At 40.1% G+C, this 13,363-nt stretch overlaps 1 protein-coding gene across 3 annotated transcripts in view; it reads right to left on the bottom strand.

The window, feature by feature from the left end:
• LOC105694689 overlaps positions 1–13,363 on the bottom strand; it is a 70,504-nt gene that overhangs the window by 12,488 nt on the left and 44,653 nt on the right. Inside the window, exon 1 of one of the 3 annotated variants that reach the window (XM_012415585.2) lies at positions 3,635–3,966. The exons of 1 other annotated variant lie outside the window; for it this stretch is intronic. The gene's annotated coding sequence lies outside the window, so the exon portion shown is untranslated. Of the gene's footprint in view, positions 1–511; positions 1,268–3,634; positions 3,967–13,363 lie in introns of those variants that run through there. One more of the 3 variants, XM_012415586.2, reaches the window with a different exon arrangement.

Raw genomic sequence — 13,363 nt, 5'->3', positions numbered from 1 at the left:
GTAGTTCCTATCTTTACAAATGAATTGGCTTTTGACGGTCATTCGTAAATCGCGAATTCGTAATGTTTGTATATTTAAACGAAAAATTCCAACGATAAAGATCCGTAAACGAGAAAATACGTAAAGGCAGGAATTCACGAAGTGAGAACCGTCCGTACGTGATGACGTGAAAGAAGTCCCGTCTTGCGGCGAAACATTGCTTAGGTCAGCGAAAAATACGGTAACCAGGAAAACCGAAAGGAGGCCCATTGTTGGCAAAGGATACTTTCTTTTTTACCGCTTTTGTCCCCGCCCGTAGGCCTTTTTTCTACTTTTAATAAGGAAAATATCCTCGTCGAGGAAGGCAGGATACCCGGATAAACGAACGTTCCCGGATAAAGGACACGCGAGCGAATCGCAAATTTTCCGCGCCGCATATCTCCCGGATTCTGCGCAATCCCCGAAGCTTCGATTCACTAATAACTTCTCCGATGCGATAGGTTAATCCAAGCCAGGTGGTAAAGGAACGTACCGCTTCTTCTTGCTGTAAGCACGGAATACTGGTTCTGGCTACGCCAGGTAACAGAAGGTGACGTAACCAGAAGGAACGAAAACAAGTTTAGTGCTTCGCTAATAAAACTACTACTTTGTAGCTTCTACCTCCCAGATCTCCTTTTTATTCCTCCCGACCTCCCTTTCTTTCCTCCCAGATATACCGGCTTAGAAGACCGACCTCGCGGAATCCTACATTCCCGGCAGAAGATCGCGAAGGGAGTCGCGTCTTTCCCGCGGCGATTCAGTAGGTCTCGGTTTTCTGCCGTCATTCAGCCATCCCGGGATAATCGCGGATGCATCGTTACTTTTTAATTGGACCTAGGCGACACCGAGGTTTCATGCGACAGCTAGACGAGGACGCAGAAGAAATGAACACTCGCAAGAAACGGGATCGATCCGGATGTTGGGCCTGCACGAAGTGGCACAAGGATGAATCCTAATGAAGCCGGTTGCGGTTGCGAAATACCAGAATCTCCGGTACACGGACTACCAAGTTCTTGGCAGGGAATCGCCTCGAAATATCTTCGAGGTCCGAAACCCAAGTGCCCTTTTTATCTCAAGGAATTTCGCACGCCTCCCGTGGCGATTCCAAGGAGCCATGTTCCATGTCGTATTAAAGAAGATGAATGTCAAACTCGAGGATGTAGACTACCTGCACTGTTCACAATATCTATTCGAAATACATCATACATGAAGTCGAAGTTTTCCTTTTTTCAAGATGAAATACTGTAGACTCCCGTATAACGTGGTTAAGGTGAAGTGGAACACGCCGAGGAACTTGATCGACGTCGATAAAAAAGATTTTTCTAAATGCCTACGTTGCCGACGTTGGTTTTTATATTGACAGCTGTGTCGAATTATATTGGGTATTGTACCAAATGGCATAGTCTACCTGTCGTTTTCGTACAATAAATATCAAGAAATCAAAGTAAAACTCCAGAAATCCTCTGGATTCATGCTTTCTGGGGCCCTAATTGATTGCAGAGGGACACTTTGCGCCATCTGTGATTTTCAGGTGAATTAAATTTTCATTCCGAGACCTCGTATTCCCATTGTTTTGGCATAGAAGCGCATACAACACTTTTTTTGCCTTTATCCCGTTCAAATGCGAGATTATCGATTACCAGAGTGTTATAAATTGTCGTAAAATTGTCCTGACCCTTTCGTTTCTCATATCAGAGCCTTCGATAATTGTATATTGATCGAAATATGAGAGCTCGACGCCATTTTGTTTCTGGTCTGGGCTAAGTTAAAAAATCCAAATTTTGAACGTGTCAGGACAATTCTTAGATGATCAGGAGTGACGTGTCAAAGTTTCGGACAGTTTGGTCTAATACCCTTAAAAAAAATTATTGTATTCGAATCGACTGATTTGAAAGGGGTTTCACTTCACCTTAACACGTTGTGCGCTATATGAATTCGCGTTATAGGAAATCGTGCTGTACGGGAATTTTTCCCGTATAATGCGCATAATGTGTTTTATTTGTACGAAGAATCACATTATATGAAAACAGTAGTTGCAATATCTTTGGCGCGTTATAGGAACGCGTGTTGTAAGAAATCGCGTTGTACGGGAATCTACTGTATTTCGAAATTTCTCATACATTGCGTTCGAGATTTTAGTATACAAGTATATAAATTTTCGAGGGCATTTATGACCGAATCTCGAAATCTTTTGCGTACCAATTTTCCATCACATGCACACAGGCAATTGTATTTATGTATTTTGAGAAAAGCGCGTTTTAGTATATGTATTAAAACTGTCCCAATTTTTTCCTTCAATTTACTGTTCTGTTTAAAATTTAAAATACTTTTGCAGGAATTATCACGAAGAATGGTATTCTTCGAAATGTAACGTACATTAGTCAGATTTTCATTTCAAGTGGCGCTTCTTCAGATTTTAATATATATATGCTCTAGAAAGAGTTCAAATATGAAAACATTTTTTACCAGCATGTCCTCGAATATTAAAAATACAAAAAATATAGGTCGACCATGCGTCCACGAAATACGTTTTATTTGGTCCGATGGATCTTTTTCTTAAGGGAACAAAAAAGGAATAATTCAGTACCCGCGCGTTTGCTTCGAAATCGATTTTTTAGCACGAGCTCCTGGCAAAGGGGCGAAGAAATTGACACTTCCAGTAGGCTAACAGTTTTGGGGCAAAAAACGGGGTTTTCGCGGGTTTTTCTCCGCCCGGAGGGAAGTCGACAAGACGTCCAACGGGTCCGGCTTTTTCACGGTTTTCCCCGCAGACCCCGTGCCGACTTTATTAGATAACTATGACAAAGAGAACGTGAAAGGTCTCTCGGTTGCCAGGCAGCGATCCAGCTTGGCTTCGTTTCCTAGTTGCTCAACGTTCGATCATGGAACAGCCTCCACCGGCCTCTATCAGCCCGTTATCAGGAAACCTGGCGGTGCATACATTACCCCCGAGTACGTTAGAGAGTAGCTCCTATCGGCAGGTTTCCGTTTTTTCGCCGTTCGCGAAACGCTCGACTAGTTCCAGTACGGCAAAATCCAGCAAAACCCAATCGACGCGCTCTCCTTACGGACTCGGGCAAATCCCGATTTTCATTACGCTCTCATTACCCTCCTCGGATCTAAAAATATCATTAATTTAATCTCTCGAGACATCCAAAACGCTCGACCTCGGCCTTTCGGTAAATCTCCACTTTACGCGCATCCCCACCCTGGAAACAAATAATGTTCATTGAATCGGAGAGATGTTTCTTTGAACGGTACCAAAGAAATATTTAGTCAATTCTAAAAAATACTTAGCTGGAATAACCTCAGATAAAGTGTCATAATTCGGTTGAATTCCATTTATTCGAGTTTATCTCAGTGAAATAATTATCCATTGAAGTGACAAAATGTTCCCTCGGTACCGTTCAAAGAAAGACTCCTTTGGTTCGATGAATGTTTCTTCTCAGAGAGCGGCCTTTCGGATTTGCCCTTCGACTACTACCGAGGCCGATTTTTAATTAACGGCGAATGATAAATGAAAATCACCCAGTGCCGAAAAGGTTTAAAGGTTTCCAATTTTCAGCGCGGCCGAGGAATTTCATCCGGTCGGTAAATTATTTAATCCAAGATGCACCTGGCTCGTCTCGGCTGACGCAGCCCGGCTGCAGGTAATTCCTTATTCAGTCCCCGCCGCCGATTACGTGGTCGATCGATGGATCGATTCAGCGACGGCAAAACCGCCGCCTCGAGTTCATCCCGCGCGGCGTCGCATCCTGATTCATCCCTGGGTCCTGGTTCCCGCGAGTGCGAGCGAGACGGGCGACGGGTCTCTCGGAGGTCCGTGAGTCACTGCCGAACTTCCCGGCCTCCGAGCAGGGACGCGGAGCCGCGCCGCGGAGCACAGTGAGACACCCTGCTGCACCGTCCTGCGTCGCGCTGCACCGCACGCCGCGAAGTGTACACAAGGAAGGCCGCGGTCGAACTGAGGGCTCGGACGAAAGATCCGAGACTTTCTCCCGAGGATCGGGTCCCTCCTCTTGCGGTCCTCCTACGCCCGCGAGCACCGATACGCCCTGTGCTCTATTCGACTGCTCTATGCGCCTAGACGTATCTATTGACAGGGGGAAGATACCCATTTTTCTGACAGCTACAGGAACAAATTAAGTTCAAAATGAAAATACGGATTAACCCATTTACTGCCAGCTAAGAGATATCTCGTAGTAAGCGTATATACCTAGCTGCCTCTAAATCTTCCTGACAGTTAATGGGTTAAGGTGAAGTGAAACGCGTCGAGGAACTTGATCGACGTCGATAAAGATGATTTTTCTAAATGCATACGTTGCCGACGTTCGTTTTTATATTGACAGCTGTGTCGAATTATGTTGGATATTGTACCAAATGGCATAGTCCACCTGTTGTTTTCGTACAAGAAATATCAAGAAATCGAAGTAAAATTCCAGAAATCCTCTGGATTCATAAAAGGGCATATACTTTTTTGTCTTTATCCCGTTCAAATGCGAGATTATCGATTACTAGAGTGTTCTAAATTGTCGTAAAATTGTCTTGACCCTTTCGCTTCTCGTATCAGGGTCTTCGATAATTGTATATTGATCGAAATATGAGAGCTGACGCCATTTTGGTTTTGGTCTGGGTTAAGTTAAAAAATTTTGTCTACAATCCAAATTTTGAATGTGTCAGGACAATTCTTAGATGATCAGGAGTGATATGTCAAAGTTTCGGACAGTTTGGTCTAATACCCTTAAAAAAACTGTGTTGTATTGGAATCGATTACTGATCAGACTTTTAAGTATATATTATCATTTTACAGAAAAAGTATTTTGAAACTTTAAAGCCAGTTTGCGAACGATGCCATTCCTCGTTCTTTGTTACAAGATATGTTAAGAAGATTCGGTTCATATTTTGAAGACGGTTGGTAGAATTTATGGATAACAAAATGAACACCGATAAGTATGTAACAGAAAAATTAAGTAAAATTATAGTTCTCCATTAATATTTTGTTGGAAATTTCTTCCATGCGTTTAAACAATGTTTAAATACTACTGGATTTTAATGAAAATGATCATCTTTGAATAGATATTCATGATCCTTTTTTTTTAAACGGAATACTCTGGAGTGATTGGTCTGTCTGAAAAGGTATGACAAACAAAGATATACGCCGAAATACGGTTGTTTTCAAGGTACTATAAATTAAACATTTTTTAATATAAAATGATAAGTAATGGTATCAGTATGTATTTAAACGTACGGTTAATAACACGCTTAAGCTGTATTTAACTATTGTTTCATTTCATTCCTGTACCTGTTTGAAAAATGGGTAGTTTTATCATTGTCAAAAGGTATGAGCCCTTTTAACACTGAAACTGCCAAGTCGATTAAATGATCGGTTTTACAATTTTCTTTGAAAATTATTCCTTCAATTTTATTGCTTTTCCTCAATAAATTTCACTACTCTACGAGTTTGTTATTCTGAAACATTTTAAAGTAGAAACTTAAAGAAAATTTAAGATAAAAGAATTGATCTTAAATTTTCCGCAAAACATAAAATGAAACACCTCTGTAAGAAAATATTTCATATATCTTTTCATACTATTTTAAGCTCATTTCGATTAAAACAGCATTTATAAGGATGGTAAAGGGCTAAAAATCATCAATTTTGAAACGAGTATGTTTTAATATCGCAAAGACGTTACCGATTGAAAATTAAAAATCTATGTAGTCAATGGGACATTTTATTTAGCGACGACTACGAGTACGAGAACGTATCCGCCGATACGTTGCATAAAAATAGGAACACGGGGTAACTATTCGAAAAATCTACATCCCCACAGTCAGAAATTTATGGGGAGCGAAAACAAGACGACGCCGCCCCGGGAATGAATGGATATAGGAAAAGAAAATATACTGCTTTTTCAAGTTAAAATAGATCCCTGCGAAACCCGATATCCAGACGTAGCTCGAAAGGAATCCTGGTGGATTACGCGGGTGTAGAAAAAGTTACGCGACGATTTTTACAGGGGGCAAGGAGAGACGAGGGTGCCCCAAAGACGAATGGGGTCCCAAAATGGAGTTGCTTCGACTCTCGACCCTCGTAAAGTAAAAATAGAAGCACATAACTTGAATGGGTGCCCTTCCTCCGTGCCACGTGCCCAAGTGAAAAAGGTCATTGATTTCAAAAATACGAAAATAAAAACCTCAATAATTTCGAACATCTACCCTATCGTCGATGTCAAAATCCGTTGTGCGCGAAAAGCATTGCAATCCGTAAAAACATATTGTGTAGCAAAATGAAAGGAGACTCGGACCATACCTCGATAATTACACCCATTTTTAAAATAAAATTTAATTCACTATCTATTTACCCTGTCCTAAACGATATAGGTTAGTCTCTGATCTGCACGATTTCTATTCCATGGTGTTGCAATTTATTGGCGAGTATCGTGGACTCTTCTTCCTTAAATTCTCAACCCACTCTCTCCTGTACAACCCTCCTGAAGAATTCGTCTTTACATTGGAAAATGATCAATGTATTTTCCTGAATCTCCCTATACACGTTTGCGTAAGAGCGAAAGAAATGGAAAATATTACCCGGAGGGTGAAAAAATCTCGCAGGCACTTGGCAGTGTTTCTACGTTGTTTCTCGAGTGCCCCTCGGTGAGATATCGAATCGGTAGGGATTTCGAAAAGTAATATAAATCTCGGTGGCGAAAAATGTGCGCTTGGCCATCTCGGGGCGCTTCGCGCTCGAGTACGAGGATCTTTAACGGGAACGAAGAGATACGACTATGCTCCGAAGATGGATGGTCCATGGAGGAGCAAGGATTGCCGTTTCAGCCGATTTCTATACCTCATTCCCAAAGACGTTTCGCGTTCCGGTGCACCGGAGGGTGAAACGTCGATGGGAACGAATCGGAGCCGTGGAAATCGGGCTCCACGCGAATAAACTTTAAATAATGCTCTAAGCGGACGCAAATGAAAGCGGCCCTAGGTTGCGCAATGGCGGCTCACCTTTTGCACTGCCGGTTCGCACTTCGTTCCTACAACGCCGCGGCGACTCAAAATCGCGTAACGGCGTTTCCGTACGAGCCTCTTACATCCGTTGTGCAAACTGATTTATTCTAGCCATTGAACTGTACTCCTAAGCCCACAATGAGCTAAGCTCATCGCGAAGCGCCAGCCGAGACGATCGCGATCCGCGGCCGCCATTTTTAAATGGCCGCGATTCATTACGACTCGCGCGCGCTTATTACGCTTTTCTAAAGGAGAACACGCAATTGGCACTTGAACAAATGTTGATTAGCGAAACTTTAATTGTAGGCTTCTGTACCAATCGCTAAATTATGACAAGATTTTAACCGATTGTTGTATCGTGTTGGGTTAATTCAAAGAATAGAAGGTTGCATGCATAGTGCTGATGATTTCATTTTGCAACGAAATGTTGAAGAAAGAAATTTTATACGTAATCGAAATTATAGCTAGCTATTCACCTGATATTCATTCTCATTAATGAACAGGGTGTTTCGCTTGTTCCGAAGAACATACGTTTGCATATTACATCTGCATGACAATACTCCAATAAATATCGATTAGGTACTGGTAAATATTAATCACTTTATTAAGCGTCGAGGAATAAAGGTGAAGTGAAACCCCCTTCAAATCAGTCGATTCGAATACAACACTTTTTTTTAAGGGTATTAGACCCAACTGTCTGAAACCTTGACACATCGCTTCTGATCATCTAAGAATTGTCCTGACACATTCAAAATTTTGATTTTTGGAAAAATTGTTTAACTTAGTCCAGACCAGAACCAAAATGGCGTGGACCTCTCATATTTCGATCAATATACAAATATCGAAGACTCTGATATGAGAATCGAAAGGGTCAGGGCAATTTTACGACAATTTAGAACACTCTGGTAATCGATAAACGAGCATTTGAACGGGATAAAGGCAAAAAAGTGTCGTATGCGCTTCTATGTTAAAACGATGGGAATACGAGGTCTCGGAGTGAAAATTTAATCGACCTGGAAATCACAGATGGCGCAGAGGGTCTTTCTGCAGTCAATTAGGGCCCCAGAAAGAATGAATCCAGAGGATTTCTGGGGTTTTACTTCGATCTCTTGATATTTATTGTACGAAAACGACAGGTGGAGTATGCCATTTGGTACAATGTCCAATATAATTCGACACAGCTGTCAATATAAAAACGAACGTCGGCAACGTAGGCATTTAGAAAAACCTTTTTTATCGACGTCGATCAAGTTCCCCAACGTATTTCACTTCACCTTAATTCTACGAAGAAATGTTACGGAAAAAAACTACATGTTCAGAAAATGTCTATTAAATTTAGGCTACGAAAGAAGTATCGGCATGAATTGGAGAAACATTGAGCAGGAAGTTGATTGGCTCTCTGCAATGCATCTTCTCCTCTTTTTTTATGGTCGTTCTTTTCGTTGGAATTGCAGGAAGCGATAAGATATCTACCCGACGTACCGGTACTTCATCGTACATGCGCACGACACCATCCTGCACTAAGATTGCTATCACGGTATCAGGAACAGTATTACCCGATAATATAATTCCATTTAATACCAGGTGACTTTTGGAAACGTAATCCAAGTGGATCTCCCGTTTCCGGGAATGTTGGAGAACTTCTCCCTCCTCATAAAAGTGAACTTCAAGTACACTATCAATTAAAATTCTGACTGCGGTTTAACTTTGCGAAATAAACTTTTAACGACAATTTGTTTATTTCACGAAAGCACGTGAAAAAGTAATCTTATACCACAGTTACTTCTCCCACCATATTGATTAGTTTTTATTCGAATCATTTTTTACCTAATTCCCACAAATCCATAGAAATATTTCGTCGTTTCGTTTAACGCGATATCACTCCAAGAAATTAAAAACTTAAGATGATACAATTTACTGGATAAATGGGTTTTTGATTATATGAACTTGAATTATTTTCGATGCCATCGAAAGTTTACTTGAATTTATTTGTACGCAATTGGTTTGATTACAGATACGATATCTTGGCAGGAAATTGCTTTAACATCGACCTGAAAGACAGGTAAGAAAGGAAGAAAGTGCAACAGTGGGTCGAGGATAGAAGAACACCGAGAAGCGGTGAGGAGTCTCCTCGCCTGAAACACTGTTTTACTAATTTTTCTTGTTTTACAGCTACATTCGGGGTGAAAGGTAAGTCTCTCCAAGAAAGGATTCCCTGCGAGTGCTTTAACAGTTGATTACTTCACTAAGCAGTAGTTTCTTACTTCGAACGAGTATGAATTTTCAGGTTAATTCCAAAACGTTGACGTTAACCCTTTGCACTCCTTTGTCGAGTGTGAATCGACATAAGCATCGACATCTCAATAATTGGGAGGGCAAAGGGTTAAGGTGAAGTGAAACGCATCGAGGAACTTGATCGACGTCGATAAAGAAGATTTTTCTAAATACCTACGTTGCCGCCGTTCGTTTTTATATTGACAGCTGTGTCGAATTATATTGGGTATTGCACTAAATGGCTATACTCCACCTGTCGTTTTCGTATAATAATTATAAAGAAATCGAAGCAAAACTCCAGAAATCCTCAGGTTTCATGCATTCTGAGACCCTAATTGACTGCAGAAGGATCCCCTGCACCAGCTGTCATTTCCAGGTCCATTAAATTTTCACTCCGAGACCTCGTATTCCCATCGTTTTAGCATAAAAGCGCATAAAACACTTTTTTTGCCTTTATCCCGTCCAAATGCGAGTTTATCGATCACCAGAGTATTCTAAATTGTCGTAAAATTGTCCTGACCCTTTCGTTTCTCATATCAGAGCCTTGGATAATTGTATTGTGTTGATGCATAAGTTATTGCGCATTTTTTCAAATATACAAATGCGCGCAGAAATTAAATGTTTTAACATAATGTTATATGTTATTTTGAAGAGAAATTTTTGCTCTACAAGGCAGTGTTTTAATATTATTGTTAGATTTAATTTTTGTGAATTTTCAGGCAATTAAAATGGAGAGTCAAGTGGACAAAAATGAGCATTTTCGACACTTTCCTTTGGTCGAGTTTAATCGCGGCTCAAATGCTTCCAAAGCGGCTCGTGAAATTTGCGCCATATACGGAGAAGAAACTATGACCACAAGGACGGCTCAATGGTGGTTTTTGCGCTTTAAAAATGGAAATTTCGACCTCAAAGACACACACACACACACAGCACTCGCTCTGGACGCCCGGTTGAATTTGATGAAGAGCGATTGAACCAGCTTATCCATGAAAACCCGCGAAAATCGACCAGAGAATTGGCACAAGAAATGGACTCAAAAATTAAATCTAACAAAAATATTAAAACACTGTCTTATAGAGCAAAAATTTCTCTTTAAAATAACATATAACATTATGTTAAAACATTTAATTTCTGCGCGCATTTTTATATTTGAACAAATGCGCAATGACTTATGCATCAACCCAATATATTGATCGAAATATGAAAGCTGACCGTTTTTGTTCTGGTCTGAGCTAAATTAAAAAATTTTTTCCAAAAATCCAAATTTTGAACGTGTCAGGACAATTCTTACATGATCACGAGTCATGAGACAAAGTTTCAGATAGTTTGGTCCAACACCCTTAAAAAAAAAGTGTTGTATTCGAATCGACTGATTTGAAGAGGGTTTCACTTACCTCAATAAACAGACGAATTTTCAAGTTAATTCCGAAAGACTGATGTTAATAAACAGAACAGGAATGAGAAGCGAATGGGAGCTTGTCATCAGATTTTAGTCTTTCACTCGAAATCCCTCAAAGGAGTATATCACGGACCAACGGCGACAGGATCTTCTTTGTAAAAAGATGAAAGCGCGATATCGCAGGTAATAAGAGACTTTAAACGAGAACTCCTTCATCTGCTGTATTTCTAGAGATCGCTATCAACTAGGGCTGTATAATCTCCTTCGTATAATCTCAGATGAGAGGCGCAACCCGTTAAACTGATGATGAGAATGGAGCTTAAAGATGTTTATTACGAGATTAGGTTTACCAATGGAAGAAAGGGTGGGGTGGAATTCAAAACATCCGAATTCTTCATTAGAAATAAAATTGCAATATTTCATTGTTTCCCTTATAGGACGGTAATTGTTACCGAACACACGGAACTTTCCTAGAATATCATTCGTTCCGGAGCTCTAGAGCGTCATGCTTTTGAAGTGAGTTCGGAAGAGTGTCCGATTGTGCAACATGTTAAAGAAAATCGTGTTATACAATTAGTAAGTATTACCGTGAAATCACGGTAAATTAATGTCTTAATATTTCCTTGAAAACGTTTCTTTCTTGACTAGAAATAAATTTACCATTCCTTTCATTCTATTCCTAACGTTTTCTACCTAAAACACTTGAAATCTTTCTTCCTCTGATTAGATATTGTTAAAGTAATTATTCCCTAAAAAATAACACGTGGATAAATCCCATTATATCTCAATGAAAAAGAAATATTCCCTACTACTGCTAAATTTCATTAGTGGATACAATTCTTCAAAGTAAAGGGTAAAACTTATATTTAGCATGTACGAAAGGCACTGAAAAATTCTCGTGCGACAGCATTAAGGTGAAGTGAAACTCTCTTCAAATCAGTCGATTCGAATACAACACTTTTTTTTAGGGGTAAACCAAACTGTCCGAAACTTTGACATATCACTCCTGATCATCTAAGAATTGTCCTGACACATTCAAAATTTGGATTTTTTGACAAAATCTTTTCATTTAGCCCAGGCCAGAAACAAAATGGCGTCGAGCTCTCATATTTCGATCAATATACAATTATCGAACGCTCTGATATGAGAAACGAAAGGGTCGGGACAATTTTACGACAATTTAGAACACTCTGGTAATCGATAAACTCGCATTTGAACGAGATAAAGGCAAAAAAAGTGTTGTATGCGCTTCTATGCCAAAACGATGGGAATACAAGGTCTCGGAGTGAAAATTTAATTGACCTGGAAATCACAGATGGCGCAGGGGGTCCCTCTGCAGTCAATTAGGGCCTCAGAAAGCAGGAATCCAGAGGATTTTTAGAGTTTTACTTCGATTTCTTGATATTTATTGTACAAAAACGACAGGTGGAGTATGCCATTTGGTACAATACCCAATATAATTCGACACAGCTGTCAATATAAAAACGAACGTCGGCAACGTAGGCATTTAGAAAAATATTCTTTATCAACGTCGATCAAGTTCCTCGACGTGTTTGACTTCACCTTAATGATGTTTTTGGCTAGGTAATCCGGAATCGGGTTTACTCGTACAAAGTGTACCTACATGTTCGTACAGAATTGTAGAAAGGAACCGACAGTACTTCCTTCACTTTGGCCTGGCATGAAGTTACCGGACTGTCCGGTAAGACAGCCTCCACGCTACGCCGAGCAGAAACTTCAAAGTGGAATTACATAAGAGAAAAGTGTAACTGGTGTGAGCGACCGTTGTTCACTGTTAAGTCCATTGCGCGAATATTTATTCGCAATGAAATTGCCAACAAGGGGCGTGGAACTATTCATTTTGCCGACGAGCATGTCTAAGTCGAGACGTAACGAAGTGCCGTAAGTACGTATACAGTACGTATACAATACGTATACGAGCAATCAGATGATCGGATCTCGACTATGCTTTATCGATGAAACGTGTCCTTAAGAAGATGCAAGTGCCGGACATCGCAAAATTGACTTGCAGGCAAATCTTCAATTAAAACTTTTTATCTAACATATCCGACAATGTATGCATTTTTGACGGGTCGTTCGATTTTCGTTCGATGGATGTTTCTGGTGGATTAAAAATCCAACTTCCTGCGACAAATTAATTACATAAGTTTTCAAAAATATGGAGTAATACGTATTTATTCATTTGCAAGTAATCTAAGAATGTTAATACGTGTTATAAAGGAAAAGTACCTAGAGTTATCCTACCATTTAATTGCTCTATTTTTTGTTTTCAAAGCATTTAAATCATTTTTTATTGAATCACATCCTCTAGAAAGTCTGTACTTTCGATTGATTTTTTGGATAGGGTATCCTTACCAAATACATTAAAGATAATAAAATATATATATTATAATATGTTGTGAACATACATTTATATTCTCAAGAGCAGTCGATCGAAACTCAGGGTCAGGATTCTCGAGGAGACTTCCTCTTTTTCGTAGGGATCCTCGTGCGTTCGTTTACCTAATCGAGTGACTTAGTGTTCTTACGAGGCTGGTGCAGGTAAAGAGGAAAAGTCGGTAACTAACCACCGGATTACCGGGGTCCGAAAAGCCGGCAGACCGTGAACGGAGTATTAAATAATTCACCTATTACCTCGGC

The sequence above is a fragment of the Orussus abietinus genome, unplaced genomic scaffold, assembly GCF_000612105.2.
Source record: "Orussus abietinus isolate OABI.00-Male unplaced genomic scaffold, Oabi_2.0 scaffold251, whole genome shotgun sequence".
Classification (NCBI taxonomy): Eukaryota; Metazoa; Arthropoda; class Insecta; order Hymenoptera; family Orussidae; genus Orussus; species Orussus abietinus.
Note: the sequence above shows the minus strand (reverse complement) of the source record. Positions and strands in the feature narration are given on the sequence as shown.